Below are 26354 nucleotides of genomic sequence, written 5' to 3'. Positions count from 1 at the left end.
TGCTTTCATTGTCAAACACCATCTTACAGCAATAATTTCTTAATTATTCTTGATTAATTTAAATGATATATTTGTGAAGTGAAGTTCTCCATTCATTCATGTATTTAAAAATATACATTGTGTGCCTACTTTTCTAAGGTCTAGGGATCAGAAATTAATAAATTAGACAAAAATTCCTGACCTCATTGACCATGTATTTTAATATGGCTATGAAGGCAAAACATATATACATACTTATGTACATGCATAAATACATTAAATTAATACTGTGCAAAACAAGTTATTGACCTCAAGGACTGAAGTAACAGAATAGAGTAAGAACTGTTGAAATTGCTGGGTTTTGCACAGTATTCATTCGAGGGCAGTAGATCTGTTGCTTAACTCCTAAAAGATCATAACACCTGTCTTTAAGCATTACTAATTCTATAAATTAACAACAAAATAGACTACATTTTTAATACAGATTATGGTTAATTTTTCCATATATTTATACATCCTGTTACTTACCTAGAATATTTTAAATGAGTCAGTACAATACAACACTCAAGACAGATGTATTTCAAGATTTAATCAAGCTTGATAAAATGTTACCATTTAAATTATTTCTTCTAAATTTTTAACTCTCACAACTTGATTTATACCAACGGCACCCAAAAGTCTACTTGTCACCATAAAATGAATTTTGATAAAGGATGAAGGTAAAAGCATGGACATAGAGACATTTTAGAATCGAAGAAAATCTAAAGACTATCCTCCTCAGACCATTTTAATTATAGCTGAGGAAATAGACAAGATGTTAAGAAATTTATCTTAACTCACAAAGTGACTCAAAGAAGAATAAGGTCTACAATCCAGTGCAGTGATTCTAAGTCTCCAGTTAATTTTCTCTAAAATCCTATTAGAACTTGATGTTTTCAGAAGTGCTGGGAAAACCCCTCAGTCAGTCAGTCCAAAAAAAAATCTATTCATTCTACTTCTCATTAATTTATTTTTGAACAGTCACACTTCCATTCCACCTTTGAAGACTTGCAAAATGCCTGCCTCTCTGTTATACAGTTGATCAAGGATATTAAAATAAAGAAGGAGCCCACTCATTACTAAAGAAGAGACAATAAGTACCCTCTGGAAAATGAATGTTCCGTATCACTTACTCAGTGCTAAGATTTTCTTTCCTTTATTTTCCACACTTGTGGACACTTGGGGCCCATGAAATGGAGGAAAACCAACCATTCCATTAGTATGCAAACGCCAGCCTAGCCAGGATGTAAATTTACCTTCAAATACTTTGATGTTCAGGGACTGCAAATAAGCTGCAGACTAAATTTGGCCTCAGAAATTTCTTTGCCAGATCAGCACAATATCAAAAAATGTAAAAAGTGAATGCACCCACTCTCTTTTGACTTGTACTGGTTATTTCAGTTATTTGTCTTACCAACAGCCCCTTGCAGGCATTTAAGTATGTGGCTTCTGTGTGCCTCATAGTAGTGAGAAATATGTACCTAGAATGCTGGATTAGAATCTGAACCCCTCCAAGGGCTATTGCTGTTACCTTGAGCAAGTTATTAACTTCTCGCTGGCCTGGTTTCCTCACTGATAATATGGGGAGGATGACAATAGTACCTAACTCACTGTATTGCTGAGGATACACGAGATAAAGCACTTAGAATGTTCTTGGCTACATTAATATCTCTTGGGCTTTTACTTTGTGCCCAGCATGGTATTAAGCAATTTATATGCATTGTCTCATTTATGACGTATATATTATCTCCATTATGCACATAAGGAAACTAAGTCTTAAAATTCATATTGCAGTAGTTCCCCCTTAGCTAAAGGGAATATGCACCAAGATCCCCAGTGGATGCATGAAACAATAGATAGGACTAAACCCTATACATGTCTTTTCCTATACATACATACCTATGATAAAGTTTCATTTATAAATTAGGCACAGCAAGAGGTTATTAACAATAAATAATAATAGAACAGTTATAACACTGTACTACAATAAAAGTTATGTGAATGTATTCTGTTTCTCTCTTACTCTCTATCTCTTTCTCTCTTAAAATATATTATACTATCCCCATCCTTCTTCTTAGGATGATATGAGATGATATATTGCCTATGTGATGAGAGGAAGTGAAGTGAATGACAGGCATTGTGACACAGCATTAGGTTACTATTGACCTTCTGTATTCCTGAATCAGTGTAACCATCCCTTGTTTGCAGTAAATGGCTTGCTGTCACTTGTTTCAGGAGATCCTTTACTAAAGTTTCCATAAAGGCTCGGTGCTTTCTGGTTCACACATTGCCATCAATTGAGATTTTTTTCTGCTCATGTCTTCTACCCACAAATATAATCCCTTTTTCCTCCTAACTACTTATTACTTACTTTGACCACAAGTTTTGCAGTTTGAGGTGTGACAGCAAAACTAGCACAAATTTCTTTCTGTTCTTCACAATATTATTGGTAGACGATTTGTTCTTATTGTAGACCTTGGCGACTTCAGCATATAACCTTTTTTTCTTTATTAAGTTTAGAATTCACCCTTTTACTTAAAAGGAACACTTAACTGTTTCTCCTCGGCATATCCAATTGGCCAGCATCACCACTCTTGCTCTTTGAAACCATTATTAAGTAAAATAAGAGTTACTTTAACGCAAGCACTGTAATACTATACAAGTCAATCTGATAACCCAGAGGACTACCAAGTGACTGACAGGAAGGTTGCATCCAGAGTGTGGATACACTGGACAAAGGAATGATTTGCGTCCTAGGTAAGACAGAGCAAGATAGCATGAGATTTTATCATAATACTCAGAATGGAATGTAATTTAAAACTTAGAAAGTGTTTCTTTATAGAATTTTCTAGTTAATATTTTAGGATCATGTTGATTGCAGGTAACCGAAACCAGGGAAAGCTAAACCTCAGATGAAAGGATGACTACAGTATTTTACCAAAGATTCTATAATTAGTAAATCGTCGAGTGAGGATTTGAGTGAAAGCAATATGACATCACAACCCAATTCTTAGTCAGTACTGTGTGCTGAACACTCAGTTAATTTCACTTAGCAACACACTTCCATGCCATTATACCCCTTCTATATTTACCAAACATTTGGATTTGATTTTGTAATATTTCTCTCTGATATGCAATAGCTGCATTCTTATCTGAGTCAAATGGCAAATCTATTATTTTTCTCTCACCCTTTGCTCCTTTTACAAGAGCTGATTACCAATAACCATTCATTTGACTCTCAAAAGTCATCTTTTTTTTTTTTTCTGCATGATTTCTCTCTTCAAGAACTACTTGGGGCTGGGCATGGTGGCTTACACCTGTAATCCCAGTACTTTGGGAGGCCAAAGCACGCAGAACACCTGAGGTCAGGAGTTCCAGACCAGCCTGGCCAACATGATGAAAACTTGTCTCTACCAAAAATATAAAAATCAGCTGGGCATGGTGGCAGGTGCCTGTAATCCCAGCTACTCGGAAGGCTGTGGCAGGAGAATTGCTTCAACCTGGGAGGCAGAGGCTGCAGTGAACTGAGATAGCACCACTGCACTCAGTCTGGGCAACAGAGCAAGACTCTGTCTCAAAAAAAAAAAAAACAAAACTGCTTGGATAATGGGAAAATATGTGCATTTTCTTGCATTCAGGTGTAAGGAACACAAGAAGGCACACTATTTTCATTATGGTCTTCAGATTCATAAAGGTTTGGTCCACAGAACATATCAACTAACTATTTTGCAATCACCTAAATAAAGATACAAGGAAGTAATCATACTGGGTCATACAGAATTTGAGCCCTATAGCAGAACAAAAATCTTGCTAAGAACATTTTTATTAGGCAAAAGTCTGAAATTTTATTCAATAACAGCAACACTGAGGGTGTGCAGGAAACTCTGAAATAAGATGAATATTATAACCTGAACAAGCTCTAAAATTTATCAACTCCTACTTCATAATGCTTTGATTTATGAATTTTTATAGCTCAGATTCTATCATCTAATTATTGAAAGAACTTAAAGTTATCTTTGTCATCTTCAAATTTTTAAAAGAATCTTATATTACATAAATTAAATATTTGCCAAGGTTTATAGCTGTGTAATAACTATCTATTTGAAAGGACAAAACTTTCATATTTTATTCATAAAATCAATCATTTATAAATCAGAGCTTCTCACATTGTGGTTCTTTCTAAGGCTGGAGAAGAGTGGTTTCCATCTAATTTATAATCATGGTACTTGCCTCATAATGTATCTTTTGCTTTCCAATGGCAACTTCAGAGTTTTCTTGCTAGAGTCCATCTGTAAGGCTTATTTCATCATCCTTCCCGCTTGTAGATTATGGACTGGCATGTCATAAACCCAACTTGAAGTAGAAATTCTTACTGTGTTGCAAAATAGCTTTTCACGTGATTTTTGTTTTTTCCAGCACCTGGGTTCTTAGGCATTCTCTGGGAACCAAAAAGATGGCATAGAGATCTCTTCCACATATAAAATATGTTGGACTTGGTTGCTCACAGACATGAAAGACAACCCAAAGACAAAACAAAGGAAGATGTACAGCAGATGCTCCATGATTTCTAAGTTAGGAAATGTCTAATCCTTGAGTCTAGGAAAATGAGAGCAAAATGATAGAATCACAGAGCAAAACAGCAAAGGCACCTCAAGGGATTATCTGAGGGGTTGCCTTTCAGGTAACCAAGAGAGTTCCTTTGGAACCTTAACCATCCTGCTTAAGGTTATATGGGCAGTACAGTCAAGGAAAATTTGACCCTGCATCCCAGGCTCTTAACACAGAATTCTTTTCACTCTCCACACTGTGCCCAGGTGACAGATTTAACATAGCTTTAGCACATGGTCTTTTCAAAATGATATAAATTCATCTCTTGTAGTAGTATCTATGTCAGTAACATCATCATATCCTTGACTCAGGCACTTTTTCTGTCTTTAATTGGCAATAAATTCCAACTGTTTATGGACACTTATAAGAAAAATAATCCAATTGCTGCTTCACAAAATAGCATATACTTAAAGGATATTTTGTTAATAAAACATTTGTGAAATTGCCAACATTTAAAAAATAATTTTAGAGCATTTGGGAGACAAACCACCATGATTCATGTGGAAAGGCTTTCAAAGCCCATGACGTTCCTTAAATAGCTATGAGACCTCCTACTGTTTATGTTTTATTTGTGATCCTGTAGACAGATTTGTTGCTTCACGTCAGCCTTGTTGTTATTTGTGTTGACAACAATGTACAGGCTATATAAACTTAAATCTACCTCCCCAGCAAAATATATATTGGAGGTATGTACTCATAAAATTTTTCAATATATACTTTAATTTTCATCAAGGGTTTTTGTTATTGTTATTATTGTTTTGGGGGACTTTGTAACTAGCAATAGATTACACATAAAAACCCAAAGAAACCAAGAATTTTAAAAATGAGAGAGATTTTCATATTTTCTAAAATGAAGTCTTTTACTGTTAGACAAAATACCTTGGGCCAGGTGTGTACATTTTTTGCTTTGTTCTTTTATGTGTATTATTTATTTTTTAGATATAACCTAAGTTGCTTCTTTATTTTTAAAATATGTAGGCTATAAAAGATTTCCATTTATGTTTACTTTTTTATTGAGCATGTAAAATTTATGCCATCTACTTTAATTTTCTATATAGAAGCATATTCATGAAAGAATGTCCTGTACATTATTTGTTGCTTTAAATATTTCTCCTATTTATCACAGCTTTTGATATATTGTTAATATCTGACTCAAAATATTTGGCATTCTGCTTTGACCTTGCTCTTTATGAGTTCAAGTATGTGATTATTCTATTTTTACAAGTATGTTTTACACTATTCAGAATAAAATGCAATTATAATGATAAAAGTATTGAACTTTCACTTCAATTTGATAGTCAAAATCTCTCTTGTGACATCTGAACACATTTGAACAAATAAAGGTTAAAAATACCGGCCTATACCCAACAATAACCTCCCATACTTTGTAGGAAAATGAAGCATTCGGGCCTTGGAGTCAAGAAACCTGTGCTCCAGTCATTGTCAGGATTTTATATTATCATAACATTTTTTCTGAAAATCTCAAAAGCCCTTGTGATTTCCATTTTTTTAACTATTAGATGTTGATGATAATACTGTGCTATCCTCTTACGGAATTTGTAAATGTAATTATTAAGTACCTCCTATATTCCTAATATATACCTGATACTTTTTAAATCTTCATTTGAATGTATGTTAATCACAAGCAGGTTTTCTTATCTCTAGATGATAGAGGAAGAAATAAAGATTCAGAGAAGTTAAATAGTCTTATTTTTAAGTGGCAGAATTGGAGTTTACCTCAACTGCCTAATGACATGCCCTCATCTAGTGTATAATAAGTTGGAGGAATAGAAAACACAAGTGGTTTTCAGTTTTATTTCACTTAATTTTTTAATTTAATCTATATGTTATCAAAAAATAAAGTCTCCTGAATATTGATAAGAATTTTCCAAAAATATTCCTCATACATTGAAATACATTGGCCCATATTTTTATATCAGTATGCATTTCTTATACAGTTTGATGTTCCTGCATTTCAAAGCACAAGATTATGATCTTTTGATTTCAAAAGATGAAATTCCACCAGGCATTCTGTTGATTATTTCCTTTGCCATGCAGAACTTTCTAGTTTGATGTAGTCCTACTTGCTTATTTTGGTTGTGTTGTCTGTACTTTTGGTGTCACATCTATGACATTATTGCCAAGACCAATGTCACAGAGTGCTTCTCTGGTTTTTCTTGTAGAGGTTTTACATTTAAGTCTTCAATCCATTTTGAGTTACTTTTTTGTACAGTGTAAGATAAGAATCAAATTTCATTCTTTTGTATGTGTATATCCGGTTTTCCTAACACCATTTGTTGAAGAGACTATTCTTTCTCCATTGTGTGTTCTTGGCATCCTCATTGAAGATCAGTTCACCATATAAATGTGGGTTTATTTCTGTACTTTTTATCCTGTTCCACTGGTCTATATGTCCATCTCTATGCTAGTATCGTAATGTTTTGATTACTATAGATTTCTATTATATTTTGAAATCAGGAAGTATAATTCCTTCAGGTTTGTCCTTGCTTCTCAAGCTTGATTTAGCTATTTGCAAAATAATCAAGAGATTGAAAAAGCAACCTACAAAATGGGAGAAAATATTTGAAAACTATGTATCTGATAAGGGGTTAATCTTTAAGATATATAAGAAAGTCTCATAATATCAAGAATAAAGTTAATCACTCAATTAAAAATGGACTAAAGACATGTATAGACATTTTTCTAAAGACATACAAATGGCCAAGAGACAAATGAAAAACACCATTAGTCATCATGGAAATGCAAATTGAAAACACAATGAGATATTACTTCACACCTGTCACAATGGCTATTATCAAAAAAAAGAGAAAAAAGTGTTGACAAGAATGTACAAAACTTAGAATCCCTGGACACCATTGCTGGGAATATAAAATAGTGCAGCCAATATGGAAAACAATATAGATGTTTCTCAAAAATATTAAAAATAGAACTACCATATGATTCGGCAATCTTACCTATATGCAACTATCTAAAAGTATTAAAACCAAGATCTTAATTGATCTTGCAACAGTATTTATTGCAGCAGTATTTACCACAGCCAAGATGTATAAACAACCATACATGGATAAATTGATAAAGAAAATGTGGTATATACACATAAGGAAATACTATTTAGTCTTACAAAAAGAGTTCTGAAATAGTGACAGCATGATGAACCTTGAGGACATGCTAAGTGAAATAAGCTTGCCACAGAAGGACAAACAGCATGATTCCACTCACGGGAATTATATATAGTCAAATTCATAGAATCAAAGTATGGAATGGTAGTTGCCAAGGGCTAGAGGGAGGGAGAAATGAGGGCTTATTAATTAATGGGCCCAAAGTTTTAGTTAAGCAAGATAAGTAAGCTCTAGAGATCTGCTGTAGATCGTTGTACCTATTGTACCTATTGTCAACAATAGTGTATCGTGAACTTAACTTCTTGGACAGTAGATCTTATGTTAAATGTCCTTACCACAATAAAATAAAATTTTAAAAGAAAGAGAAAATAATGTAATCTCTCTCTGCCCCAAAAGAAAATAATTGTACCCAACAATCAAGTAAGCAGAGGAAAACACAGGTCTTCCCAAAGAAGTACTTCTCCTCAATATCTATTCATTATTTTCTAAACATCTACTTAATACCTATGATTTGTAGTGCATTCTGGAGCTACATAAAATATGGTCATAAAATATAAAATTTGGAAATGGAAATGTTCTGTAGGGATCATTTAGCTCAGCTGTTTCATTCAAGAAATGAAAAGCGTATTTTTATTTATTTATTTATTTTTGAGATGGAGTTTCACTCTTGTTGCCCAGGATGGAGTGCAGTGGTGCATCTTGGCTCACTGCAATCTCCACCTCCCAGGTTCAAGTGATCCTCCTGTCTCAGCCTCCTGAGTAGCTGGGATTACAGGCACCCACCACTATGCCCAACTAATTTTTTGGTATTTTTAGTAGAGACGGGGTTTCACCATGTTGGCCAGGCTGGTCTCAAACTCCTGATCTCAAGTAATTCGCAGGCCTCAGAAGCTTCCCAAAGTGCTGGGATTGCAGGTATGGGCCACCACGCCCGGCCAGAAAACTTATTTTAAAAAACAGGCATTCAAATTTATCTATGCTCTAAGTCTCTTATATCTAGATCAATAGTGCTGCCAAAGCAGTTTCAAAACATTTGTTGCTTAATACTTCTTTATAACAAATAACGCCAGCAGGCCATCACACCACACATTCAATTTAGAGGTAAAGAATCCTATCCCAGCCAGATGATTTCTCATGCATGAATGTAACAGAGAGGTATTTTCAGACACTCAAGAATAGAATGAACTTTTTTTTTTCTTTTTTTTGAGACGGAGTTTCGCTCTGTCACCCAGTCTGGAGTGCAGTGTCGCGATCTTGGCCCACTGCAAGCTCCGCCTCCGGGGTTCAGGCCATTCTCCTGCCTCAGCCTCCCGAGTAGCTGGGACTACAGGCGCCCGCCAAAACGCCCAGCTAATTTTTTGTATTTTTAATAGAGACGGGGTTTCACTGTGTTAGCCAGGATGCTCTCGATCTCCTGACCTTGTGATCCGCCCGCCTCGGGCTCCCAAAGTGCTGGGATTACAGGCATGAGCCACCACACCCGGCCTGAACATTTTTCTTGAAACATAACTTTCTTGATGCAAGTACTCTGCAATACTAGTAAATCTAAAAATATGCAAATGACTTTTATTTTTTTTTAAGAGTAATGGTAATCAAATAATAAAAGTAGAAATAAATAAAAATTTAAAAGTAGACTGGTTTTATATATAAATCACTTGTGATTTATATTTTTAAAAGATCAGTAGTAATAAAATAGTAAAGGCAGAAATAAATAAAAAATTTAAATCACGGGTGCTTTAAATGCCCCATGCTTCACAAGGAGACATGTTCTTTACTGAAACACACTAATTACACTGCCAAGCTGATCTCACACACTAGCTCTGTGCATCAGGAATTCAGCCCATGGGTTATGCATCCGGATGGAAACCACCTTACATGTTCACCAAGCCTAGTGTCATGTTCTTATCAAATGTCACAAAACACATAACATAATGTCCACAAATCATGAGGTGTCCACTTATTGCCAAAAATACGTAGGAAATAAAATTAATTTTCAGTCAAATGGAAAAGCTTCTTTCCCAGACATATTGCTGAAATATCAAACTTCTGTTAAAAGGATAAACTATTATCTGGGAAAAGTTTTCATGTTATCTGAAAGTTAAATAAAAATCTTTAAAAATGGAAGATAACCATCACAATGTATTTCTCTGTTTTTCCTTTGAGCTTGTTTGTGTATCTTAAGCATTTAAAGACGGCATCCAGCAAATTAGTACTCACTTTGAAAAACACACCTTTTTTCCTTTACTTTTAGAATTTTACTTACTGCCCATCAAGTTCCGCTTCCACTATGCTTTATATTTACATATATATGCCTCTATTGTGAGCAAGGTAATTTCATTCCTTGAAATGCAGAACTCCATGTATTAGATAGCTGCCTTTTTAAAGAAATGAGAAATTCTGGAATAATTAAATTACTTCTTAAAACTTAAAAATATTTATTACTGACAATGCTCAGATCAGACCAAATTCTCTCACTTACATATTAATATTCTACCTGTTCATTGATCTAAAATTTCCACTCAATTTTAAATCTTCCCTTTTGCAGAAAATTTTATTTGGATCATTATCTTTGTCTTATCTTTATCAAGGATTCTGACTGTCTTGGGAAGTTGGAAAGTTTAAGTATAATTTTCAGGAAAAAAAGTCATGTCTCTCACACAGATACAAAATGATCACATGTAAAAAAATGTATTTAACTCATAATTGATGGAGAGCAGTAAGATGTTATGACTGGTTCAAAGTGTGTTTTAGAAGCTTCAGTATTTGTGGAGTGGTGAGATTCCTGAGTTAGATACAAAATTAGTGCATGCCCCACAAAGCCATAAATGTTTGGCCTGATCTGTTCCATCAGGGAGAAATTATTTGTATCTCCACTTGTGGTTTCAGTTTACATGCAGGTGCACTAAGTCTGCGCTTATTGTCATGAGTAAAGAAAGACCTGGTTGGGCCGGGCGCGGTGGCTAACCCCTGTAATCTCAGCCCTTTGGGAGGCCAAGGCGGGCGGATCATGAGATCAGGAGATCGAGACCATCCTGGCTAACACGGTGAAACCCTGTCTGTACTAAAAAATACAAAACATTAGCCAGGCGTAGTGGCGGGTGCCTGTAGTCCCAGCTACTCGGGAGGCTGAGGCAGGAGAATGGCGTGAACCTGGGAGGCGGAGCTTGGACCTGGGAGGCGGAGCTTGCAGTGAGCCGAGTTCGCCACTGCGCTCCGGCCTGGAAGACAGCAAGACTCCGTCTGAAAAAAAAAAAAAAAAAAAAAAAAAAGACCTGGCTGAACTATCTAGTATCTAGAAAATCCTTGGGTAGTCTTCACTCCCACGTGACATTTAAGTACATGCCATTCACCCTTTTGTTTACGTTCATCATTGACATAATTTTTCTGCCGGGGTAATTTAAAAACTAGGCAACTATCACCAAAATTCAAGAAAAGATTATTTTTTGTATGGTCAAAAATGTGTAGTTTTCTCACTGAAATCAATGCTATGCATATGTAGCTCAGATTCCCCATCCTTTTCAGCAATTCCTCTCAGAATGTATAAAAATATGAAGAGCAAATGGAAAAAGGTCGTTACTAGATTTCACAGCAATGTTATTGAAATTAACTTTGAAATATATGTAACTGTTAAATCACATATTCCCTTTAAAATATTAAGAAGAAACACAGACAAGTAGTGAAAGGGTTTGTGTCTGCGAAGTGGGAGGACTAGTTCCTTCAGAAAGTCCACAGGAAGGGCAGCAGTCAGAACTAAATGTGAATACTTCAGACAGGAATTAAGTTTCCTTAAAGGCCATGAGATAGTTGAAGCCTATATATAATCATTTGTACTTCTCTGATAAAACTCAATTCCAAGAAAACTTAGACATAATTGCTCCCACATTTGAAATTTGTGTAATGAATTGCTGATTGAAATTCAATGACTTTCACAAGTCTGATTTTTTCCCATGTCAGTTTCTTTGAAGACGTATTGATGTAGAGAAAATGATTCAACGCTTTGAATGCAATTCAACATAGTATATGCAATTTTCAGTTCATTGAAGCAGAATTGAGCTCAAATATGTGGATTGGTATTTATATCTATAGGGAGGGGAATGTCTTTCCTTCTCTTTTAGGTTCTGATGTACAAAGCATTTTGATGACTTCGATACATTTCTTTTAATCAACTTTGAAGATAAATCAGACATATTTGCTAAAATTATTGGAAATATTTTTTTAACCTAGTTCTGGAAAAGAACTTGACTTTTGAATGGACATTCTCATAGTAGTAAAGAATACCAGTATTACTTGGGGAAAATGTGGAAACTAGATTTTCATACAACCACTCCTAATCATTTTAAATATATACAAAAATATATATCTGGAACTATAAGAAAGAGTTGTATTATCAGGAAAAGCAGTCTAGAAGAAAACCCTTTTTTTTTTTTTTTTGTAATCTTACAAAAACATTCTAATGAGCGGTTGGACAGGGGAGACATGAATAATATACCATAAAACCTCATTGAAAATCCCAGCCCCATCGCTGCTCTTGCCACATGGAGGGCGGTTATTCCCCAGAACTCTAATTATCTCACAGCCACATCCCACCTCTGAAACTCTCCAAAGCCCTCATCTACACCGGCTGCTTTTCCGTTTGTTTTTTGTCCAAGCCTCCCGGATCTTGGTTTCACTCTCTAACAGTTTTCACCATCTTGGTTACTGCCTTCTACATAATGAGGGTAGAACCAGGAGAAAGGGGGAATTTCAAGTGGGGAACGTCAGGATACTCTTCAGAGAGAGGAGAAGGGGTAAGATTGTTTTATTATTTTTATTATCATATATGATATTATTCTCCCTGTTACCCATGGAACCATTTCAGGTTGGGTGGTTTTGTGGGGTTTTGTCTTTTTCCTCCATGGCCATCAAGACAAAGGAAGCACAACATTGTAACCAATTTATTTTCTGATTCATGTTTTAGTGATCATGAATTATCTTTCATTCCTGCCATGCTGCACATTGTTCCACGGCCATTTTCTTTACTCACAGTTTCTTGTGCCTAGAAAATCTTTCCACTCTTTATTTTCATCTTGCTAGCTCAAACTCCTTCAAGTCTCTACAAAGTCACTTCCCGAAGGCTGCTCTGTGCCCAACCCGTGCTGAGCGCCCATCTGGATGTTCCCATTGCACCCCACATGCTCTCTGATTACAACAGCGGCTGCATTATATTACCATGACCTGTCGAGGCATATTAGAGGGAAGTTTCTGAGTTTGTTTTCATGTGTTGTATTCCCAGTGCTCCCTGCAGGGTGGGCTGGGGTGCATAGTAGGGGCTCAATGCAATTATGTTGATCAGAATTGAACTGAACTGAAATAAAAAGGAATAAAAGAATAGAAGGTAGAAAATGGTCTGGTCATGCAGGACTGAAGACAGAACAGGAGCAGTCTCCCACATGAGCACTGGGACTCAGGTGGGGAACACTATAGACTGTTTCTGTGGCTTGCTTTGGCCAATTAAAAAAGGCAGAAGTGTCAATGTGTTGTTGGGGCGTAGATCGCAGTGGCCTTGTTTGGTTTCTTTTGTTCTATTTTGCTTCTGTCACTGCCATGAGTAGGCCATGCCTTGGTGTATAGAGAGAAAAAACAGTTTCCCCTCCAATATGTTCAACACTCACTGCAGAATACTTCTGTGGCCATATGTGTGGGGATTTTTTTCCATAATCTTGAGATGCCAACTGGGTGTCCCAGTTTGATTCAATTCCAACACTGATCTGAGTTTGTGCAGACACCCCATAGGTTAAAGGCTCAATCTCATATGACTGTCCCTCTGCCACAATTTCAACTACAAATCACAAGAAGTCGGTTCCCAGCTTACCCAGAACTCTGCCTCACTCGTATAACAAATGAGAGGTTTCCATGACCCCATTCTTGGGTTCAGTTAATTTGTTAGAGCAGCTCACAGAACTCACTTGTTTTTACCAGTTTTTTATCTTAGTAAAGGACATGATAAAGGATACAATTTGCTGTGGTTCGAATATTTGACACATTCATATCTCATGCTAAAGTTTGATTCCTGGCCAGGCGCAGTGGCTCATCCCTCGAATCCCAGCGCTTTGGGAGGCAAAGGCGGATGGATCACTTGAGGCCAGGAGTTCGAGACTAGCCTGGGAAGCATGACAAAACCCCATTTCTACAAAAAACTATAAAACAGCCAGGTATGGTAGCGTGCACCTGTAGTTCCAGCTAATTGGGGGGCTGAGGCAGGAAGATCACCTGAGCCCAGGAGGTCAGGGCTGCAGTGAGTTGTGTTCACACCAGTGCATTCCAGCCTGGGTAACAGTGTGAGACTCTGTCTCTAAAAATAATAATAATAATAATAATAAATAAATTAGCTGGGCATGGGGTGTGCTTCTATAGTCCTAGCTACTCTGGAGGCTGAAGTGGGAGGATTGCTTGAGCCCAGCAGTTTGAGGTTACAGTGAGCTATGATCCCACCACTGCACTCCAGCCTGAGAGACAAAGCACGGTGCTCTCTATAAAAACAAATTTAAAGAAAAAAAAATCCTAATGTTAGAAATGGTGCCCAATAGGGTGTGTGAGTCATGGTGGGGGACCAGATCCCTCATGAATAGATTAATGCCCTCCCTTGGTGGGGTAGGAAGGCAGTGAGTGAGTTCTTGGTCTAAAAGTTTCCCCAAAAGCTGGTTGTTAATAAGACTTTGGCACCACCCTCCCCTCTCTTTTGCTTTCTCTGTCTTCTGCCATGTGACCTCTGCACACGCTGGCTCTGCTTCGCCTTTCACCATGAGTGGAAGCTTCTTGAGGCCCTCATCAGAAGCAAATATTGGGGCCGTGTTTTTTGTACAGCCTGCAGAACTGCAAGCCAAATAAACCTCTTTTCTTTATACATTATCCAGCTCATATATTCCTTTACAGTAACATCAACGTTCTAAGACATGGATACACATTCAGATAAAGAGATATGTTAGGGCGAGGTCTGGACGGGTCCTGAGTGCAGGAGCTTCTGTCTCCATGGAATGGGGATACATCACCCTCCCAGCATATGGATGTATTTGCCACTTGGATGTGCTCTGAACCTTGTACCTTTGAGATTTTTATGGAGTTTCGTCGCATAGGTATGACTGATTATTAACTCAGTTGCCAGTCCTCTCCTCTCTCTAGAGAATAGGGGCTGGGGCTGAAAGTTCTAAGCCTCCAATCTTGGCTTGGTCTTTCTGGCAACCAGCTCCCATCCAGGAGCCCATCAAGAGTCACGTCATTAGAACCTAAGACACTTGCATCACCCAGGAAATACCAAAGGATTTACTGATTCTGTGTCAGGAATTGGGATCAAAGACCAAATATTAGAAGAAAAGATTCTCCTTCCATCTCTATAGCGCAGTAAATTACAAGGGCTTTAGAAGCTCTATACCAGGATCTGGGGGCAGAGACCAATATAAAAAATACTTCTTATTTCACACCTATCCAGTTCCCCGAGCCAAGGAGGATGAGACACATGAGACAGATTTACTGGACCCAGTGCCAACTAACCCACCATCCTGCAGAGGGAAGCAGGAGCGTTCCATGGCCATGGTCCAAAACAAAGCACCCAACAAGGTCCAGTCTGGACGCACTCAACCCCAGCCAACCCACAGATTCATGATCAATAAGAAAAGCCTGTGGTTTTAAGCTGCTGAGATTTGGGGCCATTTTTTACACAGAAAAAAATGGATGCAGATATCAATAAGCAGGTTCCTAAGGGGGAGTGATAAATGGTCAACAGGTTTCTTTAAACACAAAAATATATTCTACTTTGTTAGTTACAAAAACTGTGAAAATCAATGCAATTTAAACAAGTGATTAGCTATACATACTCTGAGCACATGGAGACAGATGAACCCCAGCTCTGCCACCTGCTAGTTTCAAGATCTTGAACATGTTACCTGCCAACTCTGAGTCTCAGTTTATCTGTAAAATGAGAAAATAAGAGCATTTACCTGAAAGGCTATTGCAAATAATACACAGAATACATGTAAGGAGCTTAAAACAATGCCTATCAAGCATTATCCAGGAAATACACATGAATCATTATTTATAAACATGTAAGATGACAAAGATAGTTAATGCCATTGTTGGCTAAGAGTATGCTGGGTGGTTTTTATAAAAAATAAAAAATTGCCTTTTAAAAAATAATGACAATGAGAATACCACATATCTGTAATTTAAAGTTTTGACCAAAGTTTTTTTAAAGGTACATACATTCTGAACATTATACAAAATAAAAACCAAAAGCAATAAGATAGAGAAGAGAACAAGGACCATAGGTGTGAGAACAGGGACTAAGTGTCAACTCATTGGACTGAAGGATGCAAAGTATTAATCCTGGGTGTGTCTGTGAGGGTGTTGCCAAAGGGATTAACACTGGAGTCAGTGGGCTGGGAAAGGCAGACCCACCCTTAATCTGGGTGGGCACCATCTAATCAGCTGCCAGCATGGCTAGAATTTAAAGCAAGCAGGAAAATTATGAAAAGACCAGACTGGCCTAGCCTCCCAGCCTACATCTTTCTCCCGTGCTACATGCTTCCTGCCCTCAAACATCAAACTCCAAGTTCTTCAGTTTTGGGACTTGAACTGGCTCTCCTTGCTCCTCAGCTTGCAAGTGGCCTGTTGTGGGACCTTGTGATTGTGTAAGTTAATCCTACATATATAGGGTGTGTGTGTGTGTGTGTGTGTGTATATATATATATATCCTGCATATACATCATGCATATCTATGTATCCTACTAGTTCTGTCCCTCTAGAGAACCTTGACTAACACAATGGGCTTTAGGTTTAGTCCTGACTTCCTCTCTCAGTTCCACAGCTCCATCACTTGCAAACTACATGATGTTAAGCAGCATATTAGATATCACTCTAGTTTTTTCCAACTTTTAAATAGGGAAAATAGCACACATCTTATATAGTTGCCATAAAGAGTAAATGTGATGCTGCCTATAAAGCAACTGGCTCATTTCCTCACACATGCAGGGTGTAAAATAAATGATTGCTTCCTCCCTGATACCTTGAGTTTAGGAGACCATTTTCCTTTTGGGCTTTTATTTCTTCTATGGTTGCATATATTGTGCTAAAGTAATGGGTCCATTTAGGCAAATAATTTCCCAATTAAGATTTTTTAAAGGCCACTGCACTCCAGCCTGGGCGACAGAGCAAGACTCCGTCTCAAAAAAAAAAAAAAAAAAAAAAAAAAAAAAATTTTAAAACCACATCAGTGATTTGTCATTGTTTAGAGAACAGCCTCATTGTCATACAAAATGTTTTCCTTTTCTAGCCATGTGTACATTATTATGTGGCCATCATTACTCTGAAATTAAGGTGGTTATTATTGACCACAGTTATACATACACATCTACAAGATGCTAAAATAACAAAAGCAAAAACAGTATTGTTTTCTGAGGGACTTATTTTCCATAAAAATATGGATTGGGTTTTCTATCTGCATCCTGTCATCTGCAATTGCCTTTATTGCTGCCCAGAGTGCCCTCAGCAGTCCCCATGGTGCCATACCATTTCCTTGCCGGCCCACACAAGGGACCTTTATTTCTGAATCACTCATCGAGGAGTTAACTAAATAAAAACCAATGTGCTTGTGAGACTTTGAAGTAAATGTGTATTCTGTTATATGCCAGCTGTCCAAGCAGATATTTGACTCAAATTGATTTCAATGACAATGTTAGGTTTGGATTTACATTATTTTGACTGGAATTTACTTATGTAATTCAATATTTATTAGCATGTAAATTAAGTAGAGTGAACAAATTGTTTCTCTTTCTTATGGAAGTTTCTGTCTCCTTCAGAAATAAAACATGTTCTCACTTATTTTTCTGTAAATATTTTAATTTAAATTTTTATTGGGAAGAATATTTTCCAAGCATTTTTTAATGCATTAATAAACATAATTCTGACAGATGGAGCTTTTCTTGGAATTGATGTTATTTTTGCCTAAAAATAAGATCAAGTCTTCTCTATTTTCAAAACAACACCATTATTGTTGCTGATTCAGGCTAAAATCCCTTGACTTTATCGCTAGATTTCTTACGTGAGTGGCCTCCAACCCCTCCTTTGGCCTTGGATCTGATCTTAAGGCTGCAGATGTTTTACCTTCAATTGAGTTAGCTGTTTCATGGCCCCGGAAGAATTTGAACATTCAGAAAACAAAAACTTTTAATTGCTTTACAACTAAAACTCCACAACAATAATATATTTCAAGTAGAGGTAAGTGTATGGCTCTACTGTCTACTATAGAAAATTCCTGCCCTGAGTTAGTACTTCACACCATACTTTGTACAAATGTAACAGAGAAGGGCTTCTGGAAGGCTCTCACAGCAGCAGTGAGTACCAAATCGATGAGGATAAACGTACTCTTTTCTTACAGCATTCTATTTTTCATTATGAAGTATTCCAAGCATACAGAAAATATAGACAAAATAAGCACTGAAGTGCTTACAATCAAGCTTTATTAAATCAACATTTTTTATAATTTTTTCCTCTTTTGTAAGGAAATAATGCATGTCAGATATAGATGAAGCCCAGTAATGTATAAATGCAAAATACACAAATTTAGTGTTCCCATTCTCTTGTTGCTGGAGATTTTAGTAACTTCAGATTTCTGTCATATTAAAAATTCTGTATCCATGTTTCCATGTGTACAGTACGTGAGAATTTCTCTGGGTTATAGTCCTAGAAAAGAAGGTGTTACCATAAATTATGCACAACTATAGGTTCCAACTACTAGAGAATTATTTAAAGCAGTTGTGTAAATATCCCTGCTCCCAGCAGTGTTTGATTTCTTCTTCAATCACGTGTATGATTGTCAGATTTCTTCTAAGTTTTTCACTTTTATACTTACGATCTGCTAGCTCATTGTATTTGTAATGATCACTTCTCTGATTTTTAACGATGTTTGGCATTTTATAATTAACTGATTTGGATTTTTTTGTTTTGTTTGTTTGTTTTTTGAGATGGAGTTTCACTCTTGTTGCCCAGGCTGGAGTGCAATGGCACCATCGCGGCTCACCACCACCACTGCCTCCTGGGTCAAGTGATTCTCCTGCCTCAGCCTCCTGAGTAGCTGGGATTATAGGCATGTGCCACCACATCCAGCAAATTTTGTATTTTCAGTAGAGAAAGGATTTCTCCATATTGATCAAGCTGGTCTCAAACTCCTGACCTCAGGTGATGTTCCTGCCTTGGCCTCCCAAAGTGCTAAGATTACAGGCATGAGCCACCGTGCCCAGCCCTGGATTTCTTTTTCAATTCCTTATTATATTCTTTATCTACTTTTCTGTAAGATTTTTAAAAATCGATTTCAGGAATTCTTGGTATTTTCTACATGCTGATTTTAGTCTAAATCCTGACTCTTTTGTTTTTTCCTTCTGCCTTTGGGGAAGCTACCATTATTGGGAGTGTTAACAGAAATAGTACATTTTGTCCTGTTTCTCCTGTTCCTCTTTACTTTTCCTGCTATGTGCTTTTTAAAGAGAAGTGGGCAGATGTAGGACAGAAGATTATTAGAATTAAGTCATGGATATGTATTTGCTACCTTTCCTTCCTTTTGACTATGAAAATTAAGAATACTTCCAAGGCCCAGGTACCAGCCTTTTGGCTGAAGGTAATGATTAAAAATTACTGAGATATAAGCCTGGCAAAGAAAGACAAATACTTTATGGTCTCTTATATGTGGGGAATCTAAAAGTCAAACTTAAAGAAGTAGAAAGTAGAATGGTGGTTATCAGAGGCGGGAAGAAGGGGAGGCAGGGAATAGGAAGATGTTGATCAAAGGGTACAAAGTTTAGTTAGACAAGACGAATAAGTTTCAGAGATCTGTTACACAGCATGGTGACTACAGTTAATATTAATGTATTGTATATTTCAGAATTGCTAAAAAGGTAGATTTTAAATGTTTTCATGACAAAAAAAAGATGAGCATGAAGTGATGGATAAGTTAAATAGCTGATATAATTATTCCACAAATGGGTACATATATTAAAACATCTCATTGTACCCTTTAAATATATACACTTATTATTTTTCACATCAAAATAAGGTAAGTTATCCTAGTTAAAAGAAAAATGACTAAGAATCTTCCAGAAGCACAAATTCTATTTCCCCCACTACTTCACAGAATCAGGAAATAATATAGCAAGGAAGGACCTCTGAGTTCATTTAGGCTGAACATTCCATTTTAGAAGTGACCCCAAAAGTTTTAGACTTGAGTTTGTCTCAGTAAGACAGATTTTTTATCTGCCTCCATTCTTCACTCTTCACCACTTTTCTCTGTTTTCTTTTGTAATACTTACAGCTGTAATTATCTAACATTTACTAATTATTTTAATATTTGTTAAATCACGTGTTAAACTTCTGTCTCCCATGATGTCAGGTAAGCTTCATGAGGACAAGGACACTGTCTCACTTTGTGCTGAATTCCCCATCACCAAGAATATTAGAAAGTGCTCATTACATAATTATTTGATGTCCTGAGTGCCTACTGTGTGACAGCTACGTTAGAATTTGAGAATAAATAAATTCATAAGAAAAAGTTCCCAACTGTATTAACCCATTTTCATGCAGCTGATAAATACATGCTTGAGACTGGGTAATTTATAAAGAAAAAGAGATTTAATGGATTTACAGTTCCATGTGGCTGGGGAGGCCTCCCAATCATGGCAGAAGACAAAAGGCACATCTTACATGGTGGCAGACAAGAGATAATGAAAGCTAAACAAATGGGGTTTCCCCTTATAAAACCATCAGGTCTTGTAAGACTTATACACTACCACAAGAACAGTATGGGGGAAACTACCCCCATCATTCAATTATCTTCCACCAGGTCTCTCCCACAACATGGGGGAATTATGGGAGCTACAATTCAAGATGAGATTTGGGTGGGGACATAGTCAAACCATATCATTCCATTCCTGGCCCCTCCCAAATCTCATGTCCTCACATTTCAAAATCTATTATGCCTTCCCAACAGTCCCCCAAAGTCTTAACTCATTTCAGCATTTCACTCAAAAGTCCACATTCCAAAGTCTCATTTGAGACAAGGCAAGTCCCTTCTGTCTATGAACCTATAAAACAAAAGCAAGTTGGATACTTCCTAGATACAATGGGGGTATAGGCATTAGATACATACACTCATTCCAAATAGGAGAAATTGGACAAAACAAAGGAGATAAAGGCCCCATGCAAGTCCAGCAGGGCAGTTAACTCTTAAAGCTTTTCCAAGCACATAGTACAAGCTGTTGGTGGATCTACTATTCTGGGGTCTGGAGGAAAGTGGCCCACTTCTTCCAGCTCCACTAGGCAGTGCCCCTGTGGGGACTCTGTGTAAGAGCTCCAACCCAACATTTCCCTTCCACACTGGCCTAGCAGAGGTTCTCTATGAGGCCCCCTGCCCCGCTGCCTGCAGCAAATGTCTGCCTAGACATCCAGGCATTTCCATACATCCTCTGAAATCTAGGCAGAGGTTCTCAAACCTCAATTCTTGATTTCTGTGTACTGACAGACTCAACACCATGTGGGAGCTGCCAAGGCCTGGGGCTTGTACCTTCTGAAGTCATGGCCTAAGCTGTACCTTGGCCACCTTTTACCCATGGCTACAGCAGTTGGGACACAGGGTACCAAGTCATTAGGCTGCACAGAGCAGGGAGGCCCTGGGCCCAGTCCACAAAACCACTTTTTCCTCCTAGGCCTCTGGGCCTGTGATGGGAGGGGCTGCCTCAAAGGTCTCTGACACGCCCTAAAGACATTTTCCCCATTGTCTTGGCAATTAACATTTGGCTCCTCGTTACTTATGCAAATTTCTGCAGCCAGCTTGAATTTCTCTTCAGAAAATGGATTTTTCTTTTCTATCACATCATCAGGCTACGAATTTTCTGAACTTCTATGATCTGTTTCCCTTTTAAAACTGAAGGCTTTTAACAGCACCCATGTCACATCCTGAATGCTTTGCTCCTCAGTAATTTATTCTGCCAAATACCCTAAATTATCTCCTTCGAGTTCAAAGTTTCACAAATCTCTAGGGCAGGGGCAAAATGCCACCAATCTCTTTGCTAAAATATAGCAAGAGTCACCTTTACTCCAGTTCCCAACAAGTTTCTCATCTCTATCTGAGACCACCTCAGCCAGGATTTCATTGTCCATATCATTATCAACATTTGGGCTAAAACCATTCAACAAGTCTCTAGGAAGTTCCAAGCTTTCCCACATTTTTCTGTCTTCTTCTGAGACCTCCAAATTGTTCCAATCTCTGCCTGTTACCCAGTTCCAAAGTTGCTTTCACATTTTTGGGTTTCTTTATAGTAGTGCCTCACTACCCAGTACCAATTTACTATATTAGTCTATTTTCACACTGCTGATAAAGACATATCTGAGACTGGGCAATATATAAAGAAAAGGAAGTTTAATTGACTCACAATTCCATGTGGCTGGAGAGGCCTCACAATCATGGTGGAAGACAAAAGGCATGTCTTATATGGTGGCAGACAAGAGAATGAGAGCCAAGGGAAAGTGGTTTCCCCTTACAAAACCATCCGATCTCTGAGACCTTCCTGGCTAACATGGTGAAACCCCATCTCTACTAAAAATACAAAAAAATTAGCCAGGCACGGTGGCAGGTGCCTGTAGTCCCAGCNCAGATCTCATGAGACTTTTTCACTATAGTGAGAACAGTATGGGGGAAACTGCCCCCCATGATTCAATTGTCTCTCAGAGGTTCCTCCCACAACACATGGGAATTATGGGAGCTACAATTCAAGATGAGATTTGGGTGGGGACACAGCCAAACCAGATCACCAACTTAGAAACTGTTGGTAACTTGTCAAATTTCACACAGTTAACTAGTTTAGGGACAGCAATTGTGTTTTCCTACCTCCAGGTCCACTGCACATATCCAAATTTAAGAGAAGTGCCAGAATAGAGAAGCAAAGCAAAGGATTTATAAACAGCTGGGATCTGGGCCAGCAGGTGATAGGTTGTACATTTATTTAGAAAATAAATTTGAGACATTTAATTTATGGATTGCATTAGTCAAGATAATGTAAGAGGAGATTTGCATGTAGCTCATGGAGCTTAAGCTCTGAAGCCCCTCACCTACATGTTTACCTACCAAAGCCCCCGGGGGAAAGCCCAAATGATGAATTTACATGGTCATTTCTGAATCTGCCGAAGTCATCAGTTTATACCAATGCCTCTTTCCACACTAATTTCATCTCTGTCACATGTATCCTCATGTTGAGTAAATTGGTAATAGCCACAGGAATTTTTGGAATCTACTATGAGATTATTGAGTTCTGGATTTTTTATTTTGGAATGTATGCAGTATTTTCATATGGTTTGCAGCCACTTTTGTTTATGGTTAGAGGATCGCTAGTTGCTTCGAGATAATAGGAAAAGCTTCCAGGAACACAGCTACCTGTGTAGACTCTGCTGGCATCGTGCCTGATGTGCGGCACCCACAACAGAACTCATCACACGCCCTACAATCAGAATGTCCTGGAGTCTCATCATTTCAACCTATTTAAAATTGGTCCCTGAACAAGAGAGCCTGAAATGCCTTGAAATCTTCCTGCGTATATCTGAAAAAACATGATAGATCTTTTCCTTAATGTAATATCAATTCTAAAAATGTATATGTCGATACCAGTGTGAAACTGAACCTTTTTCATGCCATGAAAAATAAAATGTGTTTTAAAAATCAGTTATTCTACAAAACAAATCTTAAGGACCTTTCTATTCTCTCTGCAGCAAATGATACCAGAACAGCACTGTCATATGAAGTCACAAATACCTCTAAGCCTAAAAAATACAGGAAAAATGTTTTGAGTGTAAGAGATACAAATAGAAATATATATATATAATGCTGATTTTCTGGTTTTATGATGTTTGTTACACTCAGGGTTTTTTTTTTCTTCTTAATATCTTGATATATGGAAGTCTAATAGTTAGAGGCAGAGGTGAGGAAAATAATGACTCTGAGTGGCTGTTTTATAAACATTTTTCAACTACTGTCTCTAAAACACAAAGGGTATTATGAAACTGACTCTATATTCTGACTTTACCATGTTGCCTGCTCTGGCATATACTGTCAGTGCTCTATTTATATCTGCACGCATCCACAAGGAAAGAGAACTCCTGAACAGAACTATGGACCACTTAGACCTAAGGGATACCTGTGACACACTCCATCCAATACACAATTTTCATAAGTGGACATACGACATTCTTTAGGAAAAAAAAACACATACTAGGCCATAACACAAGTCTCAATACATGTGTTAAAATCTTACGAAGGGGGTGTGGAGTAAGATGGCTGAATAGAAGCCTATACTACTCTTTGTCCCCCCCACTTCCCACCACAGGGACACCACATTTTAACAACTAACTACACACAAAAAGTACCATCCCAAAAACCAAAAACCAAAAACCAAGAACCAGGTAAGCAATTACAGTATCTGGTTTTAAATTTACGTCACTTAAAGAGACATTGAGGAGGGTAGGATGCTTCCCTGTCACAATGAAAAGCAGAACCTTGCTATACTTGGCTGATGTTCACCCACAGATGGAGCATTTGGACCAATTCTAGCCAGAGGGACTCTTTTGTCTAGGCCACAAGGACTGCAATTCTTAGGGAAGTCCTAGTGCTGAGTTGGGCACAGAGCCAGTGGACTGTTGAGGGGTAGGCACATGACCTACTAAGACACCAGTCAGGGTGGCTAAGGGTGTGTTTATGCAACTCCTCCCCTACCCACTGGCAGCAGCTACATGGCACCGAGAAATCTGTGTTCTTGGGAGAGGGAGCGCACAGTGACTGGTGTGCATTGCGTTGAACTCTGCTAGGATGCCCTATCACAGTGGATGCCTGGAAGGATTCATCATCTGCTGTCTTAAGAGTCCCTGGGACATGAATAACCCAACTGTGATACCCAGGGAATATGCTGTGGACCTTGGACTCTGAGACATGCTAGCTTCAGGTGTTATCCAGTACATTCACAGTTGTGGTGGCCACAGTGAAAGTCTCTTTCTGCTGTAGAAAAGCAGGGGGAAAAGTAAAAGAGAGTCTATCTTGTACCTTAGGTACCATCTCGGCCACAGTGTGTACAGCACCAAGCAGGCACTGAGGGGTGGGGGTGGGGGGCATTCTTGAGTCCAGACCTGGGCTCTTGGTCAGCTTTTCTAGACCCACCCTGGGCCAGAGAAGAGCCCACTGCCCTGTAGGGTAAGCCAGTCACAAAAAGACTAATAGAATATAATTCCACTTATAAGAGGTATCCAGAGTAGTCAAATTCATATAGACAGGAAGTAGAATGGTTGTTGCCATGGGCTGGGAGTAGGCAGAAATGGGCAGTTGTTGTATAGTGGGTATGGAGGTTAAATTTTATAAGATGGAAAAGTACTGGAGATTGGTTACACCATAGCATGAATGTGCTTGACACTATTAACTGTACACATAAAAATGGTCAGGATGGTAAATGTGTATTTTGCCACAATTAAAAACAACATGTATTAAAGTTAAAATAATATGTTAAAAATAATAATAAAAGAGAAATGTGTTAAGCCCATGGGCAGAGAAGTCCTAAGATGTTAGGTTCCTGACAGCACTTCTCAGCCATTATGAACATGATCCAGTTGATCACAGGGACAAACAGTTCAGCCAATCATTTATGAAGTAGATAAGGACCCCAAAGGGTTGACATCTAGCCTTGTCATAGGTAAATAAAGGAGACACCTTGAGTCTATGTAAGTCCTATGGGGAGTGTGGTTTCTTGCACTAAGTGGGTTCCTGAACAACAGGAACTATTAAATAAATAATTCAGCTTCCTTTCCTTTGTGTGGACCAAATCGGAGGCATGTTCACACTGTCCCCCAGCCATCTCCAGGAGTGTGAATCCCTGGTTTCTTCTGTGTAACTTGCTCACTAATGCAGCCTAGATTGGCTTCCTTCCCATAGCTCCCCTGTCACCCTCCCCCACTTCTTTCCTGGTGCTCCCTTGAATACCTCCCAAATAAATGACTTGCACATCAATCTTTATCTCAGAATCTGCTTCTTAGAGGACCTAATCTACGGCATCTTTAGTACCATGTTTCCTATTTTCCCTTTTGTCAAACCTGACTTTTGTAACAACCACACTGCATTCAGTTTAGAGAGACAAAACTGTGGGAGTGAAGAAACCCCAAACTGGATTTCAGGCCACCAATTCAAATCTTTTAGCAAGTCAGTTTGAATGTGTACATGTCATTGTCAAATTAAAAAAAAAAAAAAAAGCAAATCTAAATTTAGGTGAGGAGAGATTTTATCTTACAGGATGACTGAGAGAGGGAAGGGACTATTGCGATAGTGGGAGGGTAACTATTGCAATGAGGAAAATGCCTCAACCATGCGATCTGCATGTGTCTCAAAGGTTAGGTAGAAAAGAGCTTTTCTTTTATAAGGAGAAGGAAGCAAAGCAAAAAGAACCAGTGAGAGGAAATGGAATACACCAGATAAAAAGAGAATCAAGCTGACAGTAGAACAGAGAAGTTTTACCCCAGAGTCAGCCTTCTCCTGATATGGGC

Source organism: Theropithecus gelada, chromosome 18 (assembly GCF_003255815.1).
Source record: "Theropithecus gelada isolate Dixy chromosome 18, Tgel_1.0, whole genome shotgun sequence".
NCBI classification, from domain to species: domain Eukaryota; kingdom Metazoa; phylum Chordata; class Mammalia; order Primates; family Cercopithecidae; genus Theropithecus; species Theropithecus gelada.
This window is presented reverse-complemented; position numbering follows the sequence as displayed.